The sequence below is a fragment of the Manis pentadactyla genome, chromosome 1, assembly GCF_030020395.1.
Source record: "Manis pentadactyla isolate mManPen7 chromosome 1, mManPen7.hap1, whole genome shotgun sequence".
Lineage (NCBI taxonomy): Eukaryota > Metazoa > Chordata > Mammalia > Pholidota > Manidae > Manis > Manis pentadactyla.
In genome coordinates this window covers 215354807-215362385 of record NC_080019.1, presented here as the reverse complement: position 1 = coordinate 215362385, position 7579 = coordinate 215354807, and positions in this window count along the sequence as shown.

The following is a 7579-nucleotide window of genomic DNA, read 5'->3' as shown; positions in this document are numbered from 1 at the left end:
CAAATTGTGTCAAGGAGATAAGAGAGAAGTGAATTTTAAGTAAGGGAGATGTGGTCAAAAGTGTGAACATATTTCAGACAGGCCAAGGGTCAAACTACAATTAAATATATCCTTATGCATTTGAAGTTACATCTTGTGGCCAATTTCTGCTAGAAGGTAAATAACACCTACTGTACTGGATAGGCCTTCTCAGAAGGGTGGGAAGCCTTTCAGGTTACTGAGCTCTTTCTTCATTCTGTTAGTCATGGACCAAAAGAAACCTATTAACGTAAAAGGTTAATCTGCTTTAAAAGTTCTTTCCCAGCTGCATTATATAAAGCATATACTGCTGAAAGAAAGAGCTCTTTGAACAGTACAGAAAATGCAAGGCAAATTAAGGAACTGAGAGTTCACTGTGGATTGGAATTGCCAAGGGAGATTTACTTGAAGATTTGGGATTAGAGCAGGATTTTGAAAGATAAGTAGGAAAAAAAAAAGAAAACTGTAAAAGAGTAAGAACTGTGTTTTATCAGCTGTGCTTAACTTTAGTTAGTGATGAGAGAGAACCAAAGGGAACTTTTGAAACAAGGTTACATTATTACTTTTCTCTGGTAGTCTGTCCTTATATTGTTAAGATTAGGTTTTATCTATAAAAATTGAGAGTTTTTTTTTTTTTTGGTTTAACTGAGCATGAAATTTTATCTCCTACCAACATGACTAGAATCTTACGATGGATTTTTCAAGAAGAGGAGTGATTTTTATAACCTACCAACTATTCTGTGCTTTCCAGTATCATAGCCACTAATCACATATGCTATTAAAATTAAAATTAATTAAAGCTAAATAAAATATAAAATTCACTCCCACAGTTGTATTAGCTGCATGTCAAGTACTTAATAGCTCTATGCAGCTAGTGAGAACTCTATTGGACATCACAGGATGATGATATTGGAAACGTAAACATTTTCATCATCAGACAATGTGTAAGGTAAACAAAACCAGACCAGGCAAGTGGCAACAAATGAGCCAAAAAAAAAAAAATTAGCGCAATCCTGGGCGAGGTTTACTGGTCTGTGTATCTACAGGCCACGGAAGTCGCGCCCAGCAGGAGGGGCTCTGCTGAATCATTTGAGTGACATTCGCCATTCTCTTCCTTATTGGCTCGAGTCAGTTCCTCCAGTGAGACCTGTTCCTTTCTCTGCTCCCTCCGGTCTTACACAATGTTCAATGGGATAACAAAGAGAAACCAACAATGTTTATTAGTAACTGACCAGTGGTTGAAGATGTGTAATTTGCTTGTTAGAACAAGCTTATGAGAATTGAAATATAGGAATCTTTTTTGTACCGAGACTCTAGCTTAAATTTAATCATTGATTTGTTTATCAATTCAACAAATGTTTATTGAGAGCTCACTCTACATCAGGCACTGTGCTTCACTTTGGGGAAACAGAATTACCTCACAACAGATTTCTTCCATGTCTTTCAAGGAACTTTGGGTCTAATGAGACAAAGCAATTCACTCTTCAAACAAATGTACAATGACAATTGTGTGAAAAAGAAAAACATACGGTTCCATAAGAAGATAGCTATTTGTCCAAAATTGCCAGGGAATCCATCCCTGTGGATATGAGATAAATCTAGATAGGAAATATGGTAGGATGACTGGAGAAGTAAGGAAAACAGAGAAAACAATATGTATAGTATTTATGGGAGGATAGAACAAGACACATAAAAAGGCTGAAAGTGGGCCTATACTGCTTATTTCTTTGACTTTAATTTTATAAAACTTGGTCTCAGCAGTGCAAGTATAATTTAAAATGGGCATCCAATTCAGTTTAGTAAGAAGTGCTTGATTTTGAAATCAACATTGGAATACCTGATGCTAGCACTTTATATTTTCCTAAAATAACTTTGGACATTAAAGTTCCAACATTACCTGATAAATATAGATGGTTGTTGTTGATTCCTTAATTATCCGAAGAAATAGACATTTCTTAGCAATTAAACATTAATCACTTTCTTCACTAAGGCTCTTTCTCATGTGTTCATCTCTTAACCATCTTGTCCCAAATCAGTCTTCCTATAAATAATAATCCAGTTTCAAGTCCTGTTAAATTACTACCATCATCAATGAGGAAATAACGCATGTGGAACACACGCTGGACTGGAAAAACACATTTATACTAATAATACAAAAGCTGTACTGTGAAATTAGGGTATAATGCTAGAATTACTATGGTTAACCTGCTGTTCTCTGTAGTGGAAAGTCACGAAGACATAGTGTACCACAAGCCCATTGACACAGCATTTCCATGGCTGCTCAGGCAAATAAAATGCAGCTCTTGGTAAAAGAATAAAGGTGACATTGGGACTTGTTCAAAGCAAAAGCCAAAAATTGCGTTGCATTGGTTGCTCACAAAACAGCCTTTTAAAGAACAAAGTGGTTTTCAGATGCGCAGTCACTGGGATTAAATTAACATGACACAGCGGGAGCCCTTTTGTGATGTGCAATGTATCTTTTGTGATGGTAGAGAAACACAGTTGGCATGATTAATTTTAAGACTGCATTGAAATTCAAGGAACTCAACAAAACCAACCTTTTGTAGTGTTACTGAAGTGACTTGATATTCTACTGTAGAAATGCTGAATGTCAGAATTGTAACATGCTCAAGCTCAGTCTTGGAAGGCTAATTATCTTTACCAACCTATGCCTCCACTTCTGGATTCCCTCTTTAAACGGCTTCATCTGGTAGTTGTGCTCTATGGGAATATTGTATTCCCATTTTGAATGGCATCACTATCTGGACCATTAGTAAATGAAGTGGAAAACGAGTGTGCTACATTTATATAGTCTGTGACTTTAGTTCACAGGGAGTGAGTGAAATGTATCTTTTGCTTTGAACATACTTACAATATTTTAAAATAAAGACATAAACATTATCATCTTTTAGGGTGTTCTCTCTCATTTTCCTTCTCAGTTCATTTTCCAGTTCCCCTATTCCCCCTCTATCCTTTTATCTGCCATGTTCTACAAGAGAAATCTTGCCAACAACTTAATATATGTCATCCCAGTTAAACTGCATGCATACTTATATCTGTGTATATTTGTGTGTATTTTTGTGTATTTTTATGTATATGTGTGTGTGCATGTGTTGGGTTCTCACTTTATATAATTGATATTATATACACTTTTTGCTGTCCTTTCATATAAATTCCTTTTATTGACTCTATGAGATAATAAGAAAAATTCCAATCCCTGTTTTACTGCCACATGACAGTATTTATTGACCTTAAAAATAGGGAATTCATTTCATTTATATCAATATGGCAAATTATTCTTTTAATCATATATTCTTACGGTATATATTATAAACTTTTTTTTAGTACAGCACACAAAAACTTACCTGATAAAATTTTGTAAAAAAAAAAATAACTTTTTCACATATAGATAAGCTGACAATAAAAAAATAAAGCAGACTATTCAGAGACCAGAAACGACCCGGTTCTGGGTGACCTCATGCCTGAATTTTAGTAAGTCATATTAATAAAAGACAGACAAAACCTTGTGCTTGAGGAAAAGAACTGCAGCACAAATGCCAAGAGAAAACCAGGTCCCCAAGAGGGTAATGTGCTCAGAGAGTAAACTAGAAAAAAATCTTGTCCCTCAGGTAGATTGTGGAGGTGTGTGTCCATCTTGGCAATATTTTATCTGAGAATCACTAAAGAAAAGTCAGGAAACATGTACATTTTAGGAAATGCATATTATTTGTGTAAATCTAAATAAAAAATAGTTTTAATTACAGTTGACCTTTGAATAGTATGAAGTTTAAAGGGGACACTGACCTTTGTGTAATAGAAAATTGACATGTAACTTTTGACTCCCCAGAAACTTAACTACTAATAGTCTACTGTAGGTCAGAAGCTTTATGAATAACATAGTTGAATAATGCATATTTTTATACCATATATAATAATATATAGTATTCTTAACAATACAGTAAGCTAGAGAAAAGGAAATGTCTTCTTAAATTACTGCAGATCTCCAAAAGTTTTTTTAGTGTTTTCAGTGAAAAAAAATCTGCAAGTAAGTGGACCTGCACAGTTCAGACCCATGTTGTTCAAGGGACAATTGTAGTTATGGATTGAAAGTCATGAGCACCTGACAGAAGCAGACACAGATTGTATCTAAAATAATGCACCAGTAACTGAAAAATCTTCAAAATTTTCACAGCTAGAGTTCAAAAAAATATGTATTAACAAATAAATAAATATATAACAAGAAGACCACTCTGAAAGTCAGCAGAAACAATGGATAAATCGCATAGGAAGTAGAACCGGTAGAATGTTCAATGCAGAATATAAATAAATGTGTTAAATCTTCTTAAAGATGTGAAAGATGTTATATAAGAAGTAAATGTTACATTAAACCAGAAGGCAGATCTGAATTACCCAGGTTATTTTAAAGAGAAAATGATCAATTATGAAAGGAGTTTGAGACCTAAAGGACAGACAAGTAAGTTCCAAGATAGGCCACTTGAAGTACCTGAAGAAAGTAATGGAGATAAAGTAATATTCAAAGAGAAATTGTCAAGAATGTCAAGATTAGATGAGAGAAATCAATTCCTAAATTCCTGACGTTCCATAATATTAAGCAGGATAAATAAAAATAAATCCATTTCCTACACAAAAAACAGTGAAATTGCAGAACACTGAAGACAAAAAAAAAGAAAAAAAAGCAACAAAACTTATTTTTAAACATTCTGACAAAAGAGACAGGTGATGTAAAAAGAACTAAAACGAACTGAAAATGCACTTTTTCAAAGAAAAAATGAAAGTGAGATGACAGTGGAATATAGTCATGTTGCTGAGATATGCAACCTGTAATTGCATATCCAGTGAAGGATGCTTTTAAAAGTTAGTGCAAAATAAGACACTTTCAGACAAATAATAAAAAATGTCTGTTAAAGGATTCAAGATGGCAGCATGAAAGGTGAGACAGAGAGCTCCTCCCAAAACCACACATAGTATGAAAATATAGTTAATACAACTAACCCTAAAAGAGCAACAGGAAAGAAGGCTGCATCAGACTGCATGCAGACCTCACGAACAGAGAAGACCTCATGAAACAGGGTAACATACCAAAGCCTTGATCCGGTGGTACCCAAGCTCTTCCCCCACCCCAGCTCCCCAGTGGGAGGAAGAGAAATGGGGCAGGCAGGGGGTGGAAGCCTATAACTGCTGAACACGCAGCCATGGAGGTCCACTTTGGAACACAAACCTACATTGTGTGGTGCTCTGCAGGTTGGTGGGGCTGGGGAGCTGGGACAGGCAGAGTGCTTGAGAGACTGAGATTCTGGCTGTTTGTGGACGACAGGGATCCACATCTGGGAGCTCTGGGATAAAAGAAAGGCAGGTGGTCTGAGAGGCTTCCTGGCAGCTAGAGAGCTGCTGAAGGGACGGGGTTTGCATGGAGGTTGCTGCACGGGAAAAGGCTGGGGTTGCTCTGTCCGGCAGGTTGGGAACTCTTTTGGGAGCTTCAGGCACTCGAACTCCCTGGCTGGCTATTCAGCTCCAATGTCCCCCACTGTGATGCGCAGCCTGCTGCGCCTTCCTACTGGCCTGCCGGCAACACTCGCAAACCAGCAGTCACTACACTGGCATCAGGCCAGCCAGAGGGGGGCCCTGCCTACAAGATCTAGAGATGCAAAGCACAGAGGCTTAAACCTGTGTGCTCAGCCCACTGGCTCTGACACTGGAGACAGGCATTGCAGCTGATAAGCAGGAAACAGCTCTTTCGACCCCCCAGGCACCAGTGCCACACCCCTATGACCCCCAACCTCACTCTAGGGTCTGAGCAGCTCCAGAGACTAGAGCTTCTGGGTATTAGAGGGTGCCACATAGAAATATGAAATGTCAAAGGAACCTGGTTCAGACCAAAATCTCACAAACCCCCCAAAAGGGCCAAATGAAACTGAACTCACCAATCTTCCTGAAAGAGAGTTCAAAATTAAAATCATAAACATGCTAGTGGAGGTACAGAAAAATATTCAAGAACTCAGGGACAAATTTAAGATGGAGATTCAATCATTAAGAAATTCCACATCTGAAATGAAGCATGCAATGGAGGGATTTAAAAACAGATTAGATGTAGTAGAAGAGACGGTAAATGGAATAGAACCTAGGGAAGAGGAATACAAAGTAGCTCAGGCACAGAGAGAGAAAAGGATCTCTAAGAATGAAAGAATATTGAGAGAATTTTGTGACCAAACCAAATGGAACAATATTCACATTATAGGGGTACCAGAAGAAGAAGAAGAGAAAGAAAGGGATAGAAAGTGTCTTTGAGGAGGTAATTGCTGGAAACTTCCCCAATCTGGGGAAGGAGATAGTCTCTCAAGCCATGTAGATCCACATATCTCCCAACACAAGGGACCCAAGGAAGACAACACCAAGACATATAGTAATTAAAATGCAAAGATCAAGGATAAGGACATACTGTTAAAAGCAGACAGAGAGAGAAATAAGATCACATACAAAGGAAAGCCCATCAGGCTAACATCAGACTTCTCAGCAGAAACCTTACAGGCCGAAAGGGAGTGGCATGATGTATTTAATGCCATGAAGCAGAAGGGCCTGGAACCAAGAATACTCTATTCAGCAAGGTTATCATTTAAATTTGAAGGAGGGATTAAACAGTTTTCAGATAAGTAAAATCTGAGAAAATATACCTCCCTCAAATGGTCTCTACAGTGCATTTTGGATGGACTGATATAGATGGAAGTATTCCCAAGGCTAAACAGATGTCACCAGGGGAAATAAAACCACAGCAAAGTAGAACATTTAATTACCAACATACCTATCGATAATCACCCTAAATGTAAATGGTCTGAGTGCACCAATCAAAAGACATAGAGTCACTGAATGGATAAAAAAACAAGACCCATCTATATGCTGCCTACATACACAGACTGAAAGTAAAGGGATGGAAAAACATATTTCATGCAACTAATAGAAGAAAGCAGGAGTTGCAGTACTTGTATCAGACAAAATAGACTTCAAAACAAAAAGAGTAACAAGAGACAAAGAAGGACATTACATAATGATAAAGGTGTCAGTCCAACAAGAGGATGTAACTATTATAAATATCTCTGCACCCAACACAGGATCACCTACATACGTGGAATAAATACTAACAGAATTAAACGGGGAAATAGAATGCAATGCACTCATTTTAGGAGACTTCAAGACTCCACTCACTCCAAAGGACAGATCAACCAGACAAAAAGTAAGTAAGGAGAGGCACAGAACAACACCTTAGAACAGATGGACTGAATGGACATCTACAGAACACTCCATCCAAAAGCAACAGGATACCCATTCTTCTCAAGTGCACAGGTAACATTTTGAAGAATCAATCATATACTAGGCCACAAAAAAAAAACCTCAGTAAATTCAAAAAGACTGAAATTGTACCAACCAACTTCTCAGATCACAAATGTGTGAAACTAGAAATAAATTACACAAAGAAAACGAAAAAGCCCACAAACACATGGAGGCCTAATAACATGCTCCTAAATAATCAATGACCAAATAAAAACAG